This window comes from Metopolophium dirhodum, chromosome 9 (assembly GCF_019925205.1).
Source record: "Metopolophium dirhodum isolate CAU chromosome 9, ASM1992520v1, whole genome shotgun sequence".
In the NCBI taxonomy this organism is placed as follows: Eukaryota; Metazoa; Arthropoda; class Insecta; order Hemiptera; family Aphididae; genus Metopolophium; species Metopolophium dirhodum.
In genome coordinates, this window is record NC_083568.1 from 13,328,098 (window position 1) to 13,344,228 (window position 16,131).

The following is a 16,131-nucleotide window of genomic DNA, read 5'->3' on the forward strand; positions in this document are numbered from 1 at the left end:
ATTTTTCTTTTGTTTTTCACGTTGCTTTTGAAAACTACTGGGAAATTTTTACTTTTGACCCCCCAAAGTACCAACTAGATTCACTTTCCTATCAGAAAAGTTACTGTTGAAGAAAATCCAAGCACTTTTACTGTCCTAAAAAGTGATGACAGACACAAAAAAAAAAAAAAAAAACCACGCATCATTTTAAAATCAATACATTCATCGTTCCACTCAGAATCTATAATATAAAATTTAAATGTTGAGTATTTTTTTAATCTAATTTCCACATAAGTTTCGTGTTCTTTAGTTTTTACGCATTATTCAATATAATATCTCCCTTTGACAAATTCCTAAATATGCCATACCGTCTAAATCATAAAAATTAAAAATAAAACAACAAAATATAAACATAATATAACCTAACACAATTATTATTATACTAAAAATGAATACGATTATTGTAAATTATTATATACGTAGTTAGTATTTATACTATATATTTCTAGAATAATTATCAGTTAGTTGAGTATATCTGTGCCGTTACAATTGTATCACTTTAGCGTGACTATTGAGAGAGAACAAACGCTTATAGGGATGGTGAAGCTTTGATAATATTAATATTTAATGTACAAGAATTATAATATCAAAAGGCCACTAAAACTTACCACATAGATAAGTTATATTTAATTAATTAAACTTTCCGGTCTAATAAGTTGTTCTAATTTACTTTGTAAGATTGTTTCCGGTGGAGTCTAAGATTCTGTTGCAAATACTATTTGCGTTATATCAGGAAACACTGAGGAAATGTCGGAAGTCCGTATTACGCAGTGTTTTTATTATGGTTATTATTACACTTGCAGTGTACTACGTATACGTTAATGTGAAAACAATGGCTGTGTGTTCAATATAAATAAGACAATTCAACAAGTTGGGAGTTTTTATTACTTATTATTTGACGGTGTCGTAACGATTATTGTCCGAGCTTTGTGGGACAAATGACGAGAAGAGAATAGGGAACCAAAAAAAAAAAAAAACGAGGAAAAGGAAATTAGGCGTTCCGTGGTTGAAATTGAATGGTGTGCAAGGAATAAAAAGAGACCGAAATAATAATAATAATAACCCTCGGCATACGACTGTCTCGAACCCGGTAGAATTAAGTATAAGATTTTTGGTTCCTTGTTTTTATGCAAATATTTGTGAGATTCTGGAGGGACCCAGTTTGAGGAGGGACAAAAGGACTATGAGCAAAGACAATGGCGATAATTGAGAAAACCTACAGGGGCGAAAACTTGTCAGTTTTTCGGAACAATTATTATGGGGTGAAAATATTCATATATATATATACACGTGTATATAATCTTAGCAGGTCATCTGCACTGCTCTCCCTTTATACAAACGTAAAAAATCTGTCAGGAAAAATGTATCTCATTTGACATTGAAACAATAGTCGACTTATTTTGAATAATAATTTTAGTTGAACTGTAGTTAAGCAAATAGTTAAAGCGCACATTTATATGTAGAAGATACTAACTAAAATATAGTACCTATATATATTACCTGCCTATAGATTATGTCACTATTGCTACTAAATTTATTGGTAATTATTACATACTAATGTTTAAATAATAATAATTAACTAATATTATAATTATAATGATTTTAAACGTTCTAAACATGTTTTACGCATTGATATAACTATTTAGTTGAACAAATAAAACAATATTGTGTTTGTAGATCAGTTTAAAATTATGAAGCTGCGTTGTTCAAAAATGATCAAGTGTCGTTTTAAAATTTGAATTTTGATGAAAAAATTTTTCTACGAATTTAGTTAGATATTAAAAACACAAGGTGTTAATGTTTTTTCTTTTTTTTTGTTACAGGTCCGAAAATTATTTATTATGAATATAATTACTTAAATAAATGTACAAAAACGGCAGAACATCATAAAAGCATCAAATGACAATTATTTCTATGTTTAAGCATATGGTGATGTATATTATATTTTATGATAATTATTAATATATTTAAAAACTTCGGAAAAAAATTGTGTATGTACCTTACAACTTAAGAAATAGACTCGTTGTTATTTTGTGTCTGTCTAGACAAACGGACGTAAAAAAAAAAATAATAAATCATTCAATCAATAAAAATATATATAATTAAACAATTAAAATACAATATCAAAAAAAATAATATATTTACTATAACATACCTATTAGATCAGCATTAAAATATTTAAAGAAAAATTTAAAAATGTCAAAAATTCAAAATTAATTGAAATAAAATAAAATATTTTGGGTGATTCTACTTAAAAATTATGTTTTAGTTCTGTTTTATATATTATAAATTATAAAATCAATGGTAATGTTCGTAATACAACTAAAGTACCGTATCGTACTTTGTAGTTTATAATAATTGAACATTAGGTACGTACTTCCGAATTTTATAATCGTTACGTGGAATCAGCCAAACTATTTGACTTAATTAATATGTATTATAACATTTTGATTAAATTTATATAGTATAAAATATATAAATAATATGAATAAGTATAACTGTATCTGATATTGCAGCTTAATTTTTGGCGTGTTCTAATAAATAATTGTTTTTGATATTGTATTTTGATTATTAATTTTTACTACTTATATTTTTTTTACGCCTAATCGTCACCACGTCAAAACGGCCACGACGCTACGTACATTTTGTCCTTATTCAGTTTTGTATAGGTCACTGGTTTAGATTATCCCGATGGATAGAAATAACCTTGTATAATATATATATTATATGCATTTAATGTTCTATATTTAAAGCCAAAATTTAAAATTATATATTAATGCGAACTAAATTAAATTCCCGTATTAACGTTTTTAAAAGTGAAAATATACAATTATGTAGTGCTATGAGAATATTATTTAATTTTTCTTTCTGTTGTAACCATAATATTGTGATGGTTGTAAAAAAGTATGAATGCCATCTGATTGACATTACAATATTATACTACAGCAGTTTAAAATATCGGTAAGAGAAATTAAGATTAAAATGGGTTTTACCCCTTTAAAACTGTGTCTTTGGACAAATGGTTCGGATAAAAGGATTGCTCTTTGATGGGTCATTCTGATCGGGGAGGGTGTGTGCAAAATTAAGTGGACAAACGTTTCTTCTCGGTAGCTTTGTCGTTGTAAAAGTAAACTTTTGTCAATCGGCCTTAAGACTAATCAAAAGGAGGGGCTAAAAAGCAGGAAAATTAGATTAGCCTTTTCTCTCTCCTGCGAAGCTGACCCCTCCATGGTTTTTAATTAAGTTCAATTCTCTATATAGCGGTCAGCCGCCTTTTTGCACATTGCGTGCCGACGGAATACGATTAAATCCCGTCTTATGCACTCGCCCTCACCTCCGCACCACCACGCCCCCACCGTACAATAATTATGAGAGTCCATACCGTAGTATATATAGACGGCGAAGCTCGAGCAGCGGTTAGTTTTTTATTGCCTGCGCGTCTGGAAAGTTTTCTGCCCGTCGGTGCAGAGGCCTTAAGATGCACTTGTGCAGCATGCGCGTTTCCCCTCGCCGAAGATTGGCTTATTGTCCGAAATTCAATTAAAAACAAATCCGATCTGAATGTCAAGTATTGTTTATGCACGCGCGGTTGTATATATTATATATATATATATATATATACATATACAAATACCTACGTCATATTATATCATTATATGCGTTTAATTATCATTGTACTCATTTATACATACCTACCTATATAATATTTATTTTATTTTACTCTCGCACACTTGAATTCAAATCTGAAAAAAAAAATGTCAACCATCGTCGGACGTTCAGTGAGAGAGCATAATATAACGAGTACACATATAATATTATATTATAAGGCAGATTGGAGAAATACTTGTTTTTCGATTAAGGGGATTTTTTTTCGAAAAATGGGTGGTAATATAAATATACTAAATAGTTAATATTCAAAATGTCATTATAAGTAAAAACATGTAAGGTACCTACCATTTATAATAAAATTCATTACATTCAATAAACGACCGAATGGAATACCCGCTACTTATACAGTTCGCAGACTAATTGTTTAAATTAAACTGCAACTTATATTAATTATGAATATAGGTGAGTGGTTTATCGATATAGTATAAAGTTGTTGGTATGTGTAACAATAATGGTCCACAATGAGCAATTTCATAAAAATGTATAGTAAAAAAAAGATAATATTGTCTAAACACCTACCTATTATATTATATTGTATATTTTTTTTTCATTTTCTGGCCATAAAAATATTTATATTTAAAAATATAAAACAATAATATCACACAAATCTATCATATCACGTGCATGGATCGAACATTATACGTTACATTATTTTATGATGGTTACACTTGAGATTGGATACGCTTTGGTCGGAGCAATATGTTAAAGTGGTGCTCGTGACGGTGGGCGGCGCAGATATGGCAAATGTAATCATCGCCGAGACGCTGACATTGATGGAATATAAGACACACATAACGCAGAGACTTAAAACAACCTTAATTATTTAATACGCGTATTATGTTTACGGTCTTTAGCTTGCAGGGGAGTGTGCGATTTTAACGACGCTGACGCACGTGGCACGTACCACGCGCGCTTGTTTGTGCCTCTCTTTCGGAATTTGCCTACTTACTGTGCACAGATGATATTATGTCAGCGCTTGTCAAACAATATTATGTTGTCGCGTCCGAAACGTGAACGACCAGTGTCCGCCAAATTCATTGTAAAAAAATACAAAACACTGCATTTTCATAAATGCTTATAAAATGGTTTCTATTAGTTAGACGATAATATTAAATAATATATAATATATATACCTACTTACTTACTATAGTTTCAATACAGAACGTATACAAATATTGAAATATATACCTAATGGCTAATTAATTTCACAAATTTACTATAGAAATCATAAATGACAAAAATATATATTCGAATGGAAAAGTGTTTGAGTAATGTTTTTTGTAATAAGAATTTTAATGGCGAATTATTCTTTATAATATTACCAGCTTAAAAACCGAGTTATTTTGATTATTTGAATCTCGTGTGTGATTTAGAAAATTCTAACTACCTCACTATAAGCATTAAATTAAAAACTAAAACTAAAAAAAAAACTGTCTTTAATATTAGCACCGATGTGACGTAAAAACGGGGGTTTTTCCCCGTACAAAAATCTATTACAACATTCGATTTTTATTTCCAGTCCATGTATTTTTTCGAAATAGTTCAACTTTTTGATATCCACAGGGACACGTAGGTATAGGGGAAAAATCAGAATTTTGTACACCGTATGTTGATAGTGGTATTACACGAACGCGAGGCAGCTTTTTACTCGAGGGTTGTTGTTTGAACATAACATCCTCGCAACTGTCTGAAAGGGTTTACCAGTCCCCTCAGATTTTTATACGTTTGGGGGTTCTCGAAAGTCAGAACATAACAACGTAAAATATAGGTAGCAGTTTTTTTTCCTCTACGCGTGTTCAATAGTCACCTGCTATGTAATTTTTCTAGTGTACAAGTGAAACGTACAGATTTTTTATTTGTCTATATAGATATATTAAGATATTGACAAAACACATCAATTGAAAAATCTATAAAACCATTTTTTAATTGATAATTGATACATAAGATTAGGTATACTGTGTGTCGTATAGTGGTTGACTTCTAGGATTCTGTAATAAATTCAGACCCGTGTTCGCATAATGTAATACTGACGAATAATCTGATTTTTTTATATTATGACTCGCCTAACCCTTCATTGTATTAATTGATGGATTAATCACAACATCTTGCATTATAATAATAATATCATGTACTTAAACATGACTATCCAGATACGCATTGCACGAGGATATTGTTAAAATTATTCATTGTCTCGAATTATATTATAGTTGTGTATATACGTATAATAATGTAGTGTCGTGGGTAGAACACAATAAGCTGATATCCAACCAACTGTAAAACTTTGTTAATGATGCGAAAGGGGTTGAAAGACAAGATTATGACATTGGAACACATGGGCTATAATTTTGATGTATGCGAATATCGTATATAACTATATTAGTATATACGTAGTAAATAATCAAAATGTAAGAACAAAGTCAATTACAAAAATTATATTTTCCAAGGAACACCGTTAAACCTTTATCGAAGTATACATTTGTTTTTTTTTTTAGAGTGCGTAGAAAAATATAATCGTTAGTTAAATACCATATCGAATTAGGTAATCAGATGAACCGATGTCGTTGTGTGACATAATATTTATGTGTCACGTAAGAAATGTTTAACTATATCTTATGCGACATAAAAATTGACTATGCATACGGATAATATTAATGAATGAAGGAATAGTGAGCTAATAGAGGTCTCTCAAGCATGATTTATTGGCCCACGACAATTAATCCATTCAATTTTTCCGTAATTATTTAGAGCTATATATTTTTTTCAATATAATGTTGCGCCGCAGCCGTTCTCACTGCGTCTGAAATAAACGCGGGTCGTGCGTGGAATTAGCACACATACACCTACTCGACATTTTAGAGCTACGGGCTTACTCGCGAATTCTGAAACAGGACTAGCAAATTCTCCTGAATAACGCGCTATTGCGGTTTGATACTGGCTTAAAAATGTCACAGAACAACTTGGGTGACCTACGTAAAGTCGGGGCACACTCAACAATATTTTGTATGAAGCTTATAAACGGCTATAACTAAGAAATTCTGAAAGCGAATACGCAAAATTTCAGTGAAGATTTCGATTCGATATGCCAGAGCGGGCTGATTCGAGACTACGCGTACGTGGACGCGTGTGCGTATTTCAATATTATATTATTATTGTATGGTCGTGATAACGTGACGCCGCCGCTAACCGGATTGATAACGATCGCGTTTGGTCGTCTTTTATGCACTGGCACGAGTCACCGTGCGCACATACATAGCATCAGCGGCGGGTCGCATTAGTGTCCGCCGCCGGCCCGCGCTACCCTTTCTAAACACCCACCGCCGATGCCACCCACCTTCGTGGAAGGGTATCCGAAAGATGGTCATTTATCGTCTGCTCGGGACTTCGGGTCAATTAGTCAACGCGTGCTTTATCTTGTCGGCGTGTCCACCCCTATGTATAATATTATATAATATAATACGAGCGCACCACACTCGTTCGGCTGCGGAGCACTATGTGTGTTTAAATGTACACTAAAATTAATCCCTCTCGAGGCTCTGCTAGTATGGCATCCAGAGAGACGAACGAATACGACAAAACGCCGTGGCGATTATATTACTCGCCGGCAGGGAAAAAAGATCGCGCCGAAGACCCATGCCGTGGAGGGGGATGTTATTTTTATTTTATTTTTTTAAAAAGCTCTGGTGACACACGTGGCGATTAAAACGTTTTCAAAACGCGTTTTGCACGTCTGCCGCCGTCCCTCCCCTCCACTCGCCAGTCAGTGAGTGTGAAAGTTTAAGTCACGATCTGCAGCAGTGGACCCGGGGCCACAGCAGCAGCAGCAGCAGATGTCGTCGTAGCCGCCTCCGTCCTCGTCTCCTCGTAAATCACAAACTAATAATACGACTACGCCGCCTCCGCCGTTTTGAGAGCCGAAAACCGTGTGTGGCCGCGACGTTCACCCTCTACCCACCGCCCATCCCACCCCATACATACGTTGACGGTTTTTTAACGACGTTTGACACGTCACGCCGGACAAACGTATACGTTTCGTGCGCCACCCTCTTCGTCGAAGTCGACGACAACCGTACGGGCCGTAGTGCGTGCTTCGGACCCTGTCCCTGCGACCGGCTACAGGTGTGCCATGGCAAGAAAATTTCTCCGCGTCCCTCGCACCCTTCGTCATTCGCGCGACACCACCGATCGCAACCCCGTGAACCACCCCTACACCCCCGTCGTGGCAGTGGGTTCCGATATAGTACGCGTATTATACAACGTTAATGTTTCGCAAAGTTCCCCGCGAGGGATACTTTCCCCGGGGGTATATCCGCCGCCGAAACAGTCTTCCGTACATATATTATTATACGTATAACTCGTATGCAGCACAAGCGCGTGCTCTCGTGTGTGTGTGTGTATACACGTAGAATATTATTACGTGTTTTGTACCATTGAATATATCGACAATTTTACCGCAGTAAAGGCGTCGCCCGAAATTTTCTTCATATACATTATTATTATTTTTGCCATCTATCGCGACGTACCGAAAACACGCAAATCGTTGTTACCATTATTATTATTATTATTATTATTATTTTATTACTATTGTTGTTAGCAGAATGCGATGTGTTTGCGTATTGTGTATTGACCGGTTAAAACAATATAATGATATAATACCGTGTTTTGAACGTATTATTTAAGTTCATTACCCGCACGCTTATATTTTCACAACCCGTTATCCGATAAACGAAATTGAATTATGTGACTGTAGAATATTGCCATGTTCACTAAAATACGAAAAAATTAATGTAATAGATATCGTGCTTTTTGTTCAGTATCCGATGCTGTTTACCATAAGAAGTTTATTTTATTACTTATATTTTTTTTTACAACCATTTATACTTATGTACTTGGTTGGTCTTGTTGAATAAAATAAATAAAAACTAGTCTTTTTCACTGCGTTTTGATTGAATATCTTCAATCCAATAGTAAATTATTCTTCACGTAAATAATTATTATCTGTAAAAATAAAAATGAAAATAAATATAGCTTACTCTTATTGTTCTAATAACTTTTTTCAATAAAACAATAATATTTTATTATAGATTGTAATAATTTGATGTTTTCATTTTTATTTAGTTTTTAGTCTATATTTTAAAGCTATTTAATTTGTTCTAATTTGATTTATTCTTGTTCCAACTATATTTGTGTAAACATTATTTGTATCAATCGCCGCTATTTGGTTGACCTAACAATAATAATGACTCGATATTTTTTTCATATGTGGTAAATGTTATTATTTATTACCAGTGTAATGTCCATTTGAAGATTATATTTTTCACTTGTAATCGTTTTTTAAATTGGATGAATACAATTTTAGAAATTACATTTACTAGAGACTGCATCAACAATGTGTTTAATCCACGCGAGGTTCGGAATTTTAATATTACAATATAGTCGACTTATCCGAGTGTGAAACTATTTATCGCTTTTGCTCATGGGCTAATCAGTTGAGAGCGTCTACGAATGGAATGTTATCCAAATACATATTATTATTATTATTATTATTATCGAACGATCTCTTCGAATGCAAACGAAAGCTAATACGTTGCATCATATATTATTATGATATATCTAAAATGTAAGACGCATTTATAACGTCGAAACATATAATCGTCGTCGTCGTTCTCGGTAGTATTACGCACGGCGCTTGGATAGAGACGAAACTAGGTCGAGGCGGGTAATAAAAACCTTATAGTGATGCGGAGAAACCGCTGCGGTATTGTGGACGCGACACTATTATATATTGTAATTATTTAGGTAAAAACAACACGAATTATTACTATCGTTTTTTCTTCTCTCTCTCTGCCAAATCTTTTAAGTTACGATAATACCCGCCTGTAGGTATCAAATACGCGTATCGCGTGTACCGACGTACCTACCTATATTATATGAAGAAAAAAAACCTAGAGATCGCGTTGTACACAGTTTGTACGGGTCAGGTGTGTGCGGCGCATATATATGAGACGGTCTCTTTTGTGGGCGCGCGGCGGCGGTGACGAATAAGAAACGAGTATTATACTATCGCTGGTGCAGAGCGAGAAAGAGAAAAACTGTCGTGGGTCCTGGGAAACCGTGGCCGTGGGGTCTCGGAAGCACAGTGTATATGTGTGGGTGCGTGCGCGCGTGTGTGCGTGTGTATGTGTGTGATCCGATGGTTGGCGGGTGTTGTCGGTGGGTGGATGGGTGTAGGGGGCAACCGGGGGAGGTTTGCTCGATGAAAAACCGTTTCGAAACTTTAACCCCCTCCACCCACCCGAGTTACTACCACGGCTAACCACCTGCCCGTCCACCGTGCCACCCGCCCGGCACCCGCACCGCCGCCGCTCACCACCGATCAACCCGCCTAGGTCGCGCCGTAAAGCGCGCGCGCCGCCGTCGACCGGGCGGCGGGTGGCAAAACTTTTGCGCCACTATATACCACCGGCTAAAGTTCGCGTGGGTCGGGAGGCGTGCAAAACTTTCCGACCGTGCGCACTGCTGTCCAGAGGTGGTCCGTACGCGGCGTAACGGCGCGGCAGTGCCGACACGTCAGCCGGGCGCCACGGCCGTGTCAAGCGCGCGCGCGCCGCCCGCCCTTCTCGCGAATTTTCCGCAAAGCTCAATTATTACGTAATACTGAAGAAAAAAAGAAAACCCTCACGACAATTTCCCGACTCCTTTCACCTAGAAAACACTTCGATATAATATTATTATAATTATAATAATGATCACTATAGTCGGCGATCGCCTACTGAGGTTTTTTTGAATTCCCACCAGAAAGTTTTCCGGCAATGTCCGTCAATACAAAATATGACTTACCAACTGACCATCACGCCGATAACAATAATATAATATCATAATTTATCGGTATAATCGAATCACTGATTGTATATGATATAATGCGTCTACGATAATATAATAAATTATACTGGCCTTATATAGTCGGGTGGACTGTTTTTTTTTTATTTTGTCCCACTGCACATGTCCATGTTATTATAGATGTTGTGTTTTACATAACTGAAACTCAGTAAAAAATTTTTTTTTTCATTCGTCAAACGTATTTCATTATGATAATATGATTAAATAATAAATTGTACTGTAAATAAAACCTTAAAGTTGCATAATAAGATGTTACGGGGCTTGAAGAGAATTTATAATAATATGCGTGGAAAAATATTATACAACAATAAAAACGATATTGAACGTTTTAGATCCATGTTAACAGTTATAATAAATCATGTATAAACTAAAAGTTATTGTGTGCATTGTGAATAAAATATTATTTTATCAATAAAAGAAGAAAGTTGTTCGAAAAATTATTCTTATAATTTATTCAAACACAATATTAAATATTAACTACCGCTATACCACTGCTAATAATAATAATAATAATAATAATAATTGTATTTCGATATATTTTAATAAATTTATACACTTATTGTTTGTTCTTTCCAATATGGAAAATAAATTCAATATTCTAAATTTTTACTATGAGTATTATATTTTGTTTTACTATAAAACATGATGTACACAATTCCGAAACAATATAATATACGATTTTTAAACAACATAAAGTATTAAAAAGTTTATATTTACACCAGACATTTAGTTTTAAAGTTATTTCCAAATTATAATTTCAAAAGTCAACGACCTTAATTTTAAACTTTTATGCGTTAGAAAAATTGATAACGTAAAATCAGTAATTTTTTTCTGATAAACCTGATCGAACGGAACATATTATTGTTATAATATTATTATATAATGACAACCACATTCGAAGTATTGTACAAAACCGCTCACATCGCATTCATTTAATATTTTATTATATAGTGATGTTTAGTAACGGACTATGCAAATGTGATGTCTGGGCACTTTGTTTTATAATGTTTCCGGTTTTATTTATTTTTACCCTCTCCTCGAATTTTTGCTAACTACGTCGTCCGAGCCGCATGTTTAAGCTCACTATTTAGTATTTTATGGCCGGAATCCGGCGAATGTGACGCCGTTGCGTTTCGGGTGAAAGTACGACTGCGGGTATTTGGCGCATTTATTTATATACCTGTAAAACCAAGCTACCGAGCAACACCTTCGGTAGCTCAGTTGGTAGAACGGTGGACTGTAGTGGTTGAACAATCTCAGATATCCATAGGCCGCTGGTTCAAATCCGGCCCGAAGGAACCAATATTTTTTTATAGTTTTCTCCCAATATATTACCAATTATAATATGTTTTGGTTTGGCCGGATATTTTACTACATGGCAAATTTGTTAAAAATGTCGAAGAAATAATAACGAATAGCGGTTTTTTGACAAGATATATTCTATTTTATAATTTTTTTTAAACTATGGAGTTCCTTCTACTTACTGTTTTTATATATATTTTCGCGTCAGTCGTCTGCGGGATGGTATAGTAGTAGTATAGTCATTACCGTAATATTTTATTATAATAACGTTTATATGACGTGGCCGAATTGTCGTCATCGTCGGCGTAATCGGATTATGCGTTTGCGGTGTTTTAGCCTACGTCTCATATTATTTTTGACGTAGGTCGAAGCCACGGCCGGCCGTCCGTCCGTGTGGCCATAATATAATATTATATAATAATAATATACGGCGAGATGAGGAGACGAGGACCGGATTATATACCCGGTCACTGGTATATGGGCACCGTAATTTCCATAAGCACAAAACGACAAGCATGTCAGCAGATTTACCAGTAATAAACTGACAGACGTTTAAAAGGACTCGGCCGCGGAGATAGTATGGTACGCATTATATACGCCGTCCGGCGAAGGCGGGCGGGCCAGCTCCAAGAAGGGTCGAAAAAGGTAAATACGTTTGGCTTCGGCCAAATTAATCCTCTTAAAAGGCACGAAGGCGGCATATTTATACTAATAGAATTCACTGTCCGTAATTCATTATCAACCCTCTCGCGCTTTCGCGCTCGCCGTCGCCGCCGTTATGAATATAGTGATATATAGGTGCACTCATCACTATGTGTACTCGAACGACACCACCGCCGCCACAATTGACAAGTTAAAATGATTGTATAGGTACACGTCGCATAAATATTATTATCATTATTATTATGAACCGTTGCGGTGAAGAAAAGAAAACCGTTTTGTGAACAGTCACCGACGCGCGAATCGGTTAGGATTCGGTATGAAATCTATTAGTCAAATCCGGCGTCTGTCATCTATTGCTAATTTTTACGCTGATATGTTTGATATCCATTTAAAATATAAAAGTTTGAACTCAAATCACATTTATAATATTTTTATGGTGAAGGACGTATACGTTAAATACATTCCATACTGTTCATTAGTCACTGTCTTCGATACATTAAATAATCGAATTATTCATAATTGCGTTGTGTGTCCCTACTATTGAATGCTTACCTACTGATAAGTGATAAATAATTAATATTTTTGGATGTTGTGAATACGATAATTTCATCCACTGCTGTATAACTAGATCCTATACAGCGTATAATTTTTATTTTAGTCCAAGTATTAAATTTAAAAAAAAATCTCCAAGCTTTGTAATAAATTCATGCTCGGTCTTTCTTTTACTAATTAATCAATAATTAAGTATTATTATTTTAATAACATTTCTTGAACAATAGTAAATATTGTTTAATAATATTCATAATTGTAAAAATATATTTACGAAATGTAAGATGTAAAATAAATTGTATGCATTTCGTTCCATGTTTGTGATAAATCTATACTTTAATAAAACATTTAGGTAGGTACACTATAATATCATGATTGTCTAAAAAACAATAAATACTGAATAAATAGAATAAAACATTCTAAACAAATAATTAAATTCGTGCAAGATATTTTATTTTCAGTTTTCACTTGATTGATTTCACTGCTCAGAATTTAAAACACAAATTAAATTTTACTAAGTTTCATAATAAACAAATAGTTTTTTTTTTTTTAGTTAATTGTATTTTACATTGAATGTAATTTATAGTCGGTCTGTATCTGAGCCAAATATTAAAACGAATATTGATTTTCAAGTTATCAACTATTATTAGTTATATGTAAAATGATAAATTATTGTTTTCTGGATTTATAATTACGTATCTGCGTTGGATAATACATTTATTTCAAAGTTCTACGTACCTAATAAATTACTAAATTCAAAAATAGATCTTTTAGTATTATTATTATTTTTTTTTTTATGGTTTCCGATGATGTTCAACACATACCAAATTAATTTATCTCAGATAATTTTCTAGAGATTTATAAGTAATATTTCAAGTTTGAATTCTTGTAAGACTATAGTAATTGATTTTATATTTATTATTACAACAATCAACTATCACCGCCACGTCCACCATAAACTATCCGAAGGTCAACTTTTTTGAAATTATAAACCCAATATCACGTTAGTCATCGTATTAATTGATATCGGGTTGTCTACTCGTCTCCCGTGGACCAATTGAATTAAGTTTATTTTAAATCTCTCGTTCTAATATTATTGAATGTATACGGTTCGGAATAAATTAAAAAAACAGTTTTCGATAGCGTTTAAAATAGTTAATAAAAACAACAAAAAACGGCATAATTTTATGATTAAAAATTTCGTTGTTTCGTGCCCACACACACACACACGTATATTTAGCGAACGATAGGGGGTGGAAAAAATTCGACAAACAAAACACGTCTTGAGTAAAGACGCTTTGCTGAAAATCCATTTTGAGCGCGATCCGTGGCAAGTTCCGCGCGCTGCACAACAATGACTTGCACCCCCACCGTTTTCGGCAGCCAAGACCGACCCTATCGCAGGGGGTAGAGTGTCCCGTAGGTCCGCCGGCGCGTTCATTTGGCCACCGCGTCTCCAACAGTTCGGTTCGGTGTCGGCACTGGTCGGCCGCGATCGTTCGTGGGGCCTGGGGGTGTGTGTTAGCGGCAGCAGCAGCGGCAGCGGCAGCAGTGGAGAGCGCGGGAAAAACTTTTCCCAACATTTCGGTCGGGTTACTTTTTTTCCTCCCCGCATACGACGTCGCACTACTCGTACAGCTCCGTGTATCGCGGAGTCCGACAAACACGGCGACCGAGTCAGGTATGTACCACACGAACACTTTTATATACATTTTTTTTTCGGTTTTGGTTTTTTATTTCAATTTTTTTTTTCTCACTGAAAATTTACTTAGCACATAATATGTACGATATAATATATATTTCTAATAATAACCGATGATACCGTCGTCGTTATCGTCGCGTCTTCGATTTCGAACTGCAGACCGCGTGTCCGGAACGCCGTGACAGTTGGGGCGCGGCGGGGCCGGTGAACTTTGTTTCCAAACTGTAATAAAAGTGACTAGGTGCGGCAAACTTAGTTGTTGTTTGTTGTTCTATCGAGTTTTCGGGACTTTAAAAAGTGCATGGAGAAAAACTTTACAGAAGTTTAAGTATTTTAACTTTATATATGAAGGGCGGCCAAGTTTTTCGAACTCGGATTGTTGGGATGGGCACACGTTCAGTGTCGGTCCGTCGCCGGTTACGAATACTACTTCACGATAATGATAAATAATAATAATTAGAATAATATTTAGAATCGCTGCAACGCTAAGCCGAACCGTCGCTTCCGTCCGTGCTTTCAAGGTTTTTTTTTTATAAAATTTTCATCGTTTTCGAATATTATATCATATTATCACCATGCCGTTTTCGCGTTCGGTCGACCGCCGAGTATTTTTCGCCATGCCGTTACGGAAACTTCAACGCGCCAATATACCACACCGCTCAAATCGCGTAACAAAACGAATACTTTCCTAAAATTTACCAGGTTCGCAATTTTTTTATTTAACTTTTAGTAAATATTTTACACTTGAAATAAATATTTTTGTGAGTACGTTTTGAATTTTTATAAGTATAACTATGTGAATCGCAGCTGTATGTTAATAATTAGATAATATTATAGTAGGTACACATTTATAATTATTGGTAATACGTCGAACAGTTATAGTTTATGTAGACAATAAATAATTTAAATAAAACATTTAAATATAGTCATCTTTATAACTGTAGTATTATAGACACACTGCGTGGAACACATTTTTTTTCTTATTCTATTTACTGAATAAAAATAATATTGGTCTATAGAAAAATATTATTAATATAAAATAGATAGGTTCATATTTCATATGTATGTACATTTTTTTTTTTTTTTTTTTTTTTTTTTTTTTTTTTTTTTATTGAGTAACCCGCGGCAACATAGGCCATTGGGTGTGGGGAGGGTACTGTAGGTTTTTATATTGGGTAGGTTTGGTAGGTTTTATATTGGGTAGGTTGGTACACGTGTGTGTTGTGTTTGGCAGAATTTCTAGTGGGGCACCCGTAGGTTTCTGCCGTGCCCCGGGGTGGGGGGATGGCGGCACTTGTTCTCCGGACACC

General features: G+C 34.7%; 1 protein-coding gene and 1 non-coding gene across 10 annotated transcripts in view; both read left to right on the forward strand.

The window, feature by feature from the left end:
- LOC132951777 (uncharacterized) overlaps positions 1 to 16,131 on the forward strand; it is a 260,467-nt gene that overhangs the window by 130,777 nt on the left and 113,559 nt on the right. Inside the window, exon 1 of one of the 9 annotated variants that reach the window (XM_061023733.1) lies at positions 14,542 to 14,800. The exons of 7 other annotated variants lie outside the window; for them this stretch is intronic. The gene's annotated coding sequence lies outside the window, so the exon portion shown is untranslated. Of the gene's footprint in view, positions 1 to 14,541; positions 14,801 to 15,216; positions 15,524 to 16,131 lie in introns of those variants that run through there. One more of the 9 variants, XM_061023734.1, reaches the window with a different exon arrangement.
- Trnay-gua (transfer RNA tyrosine (anticodon GUA)) lies at positions 11,812 to 11,903 on the forward strand. Its single transcript is given in 2 exon segments — positions 11,812 to 11,848; positions 11,868 to 11,903. It is a non-coding gene; the product is annotated as a tRNA-Tyr (tRNA).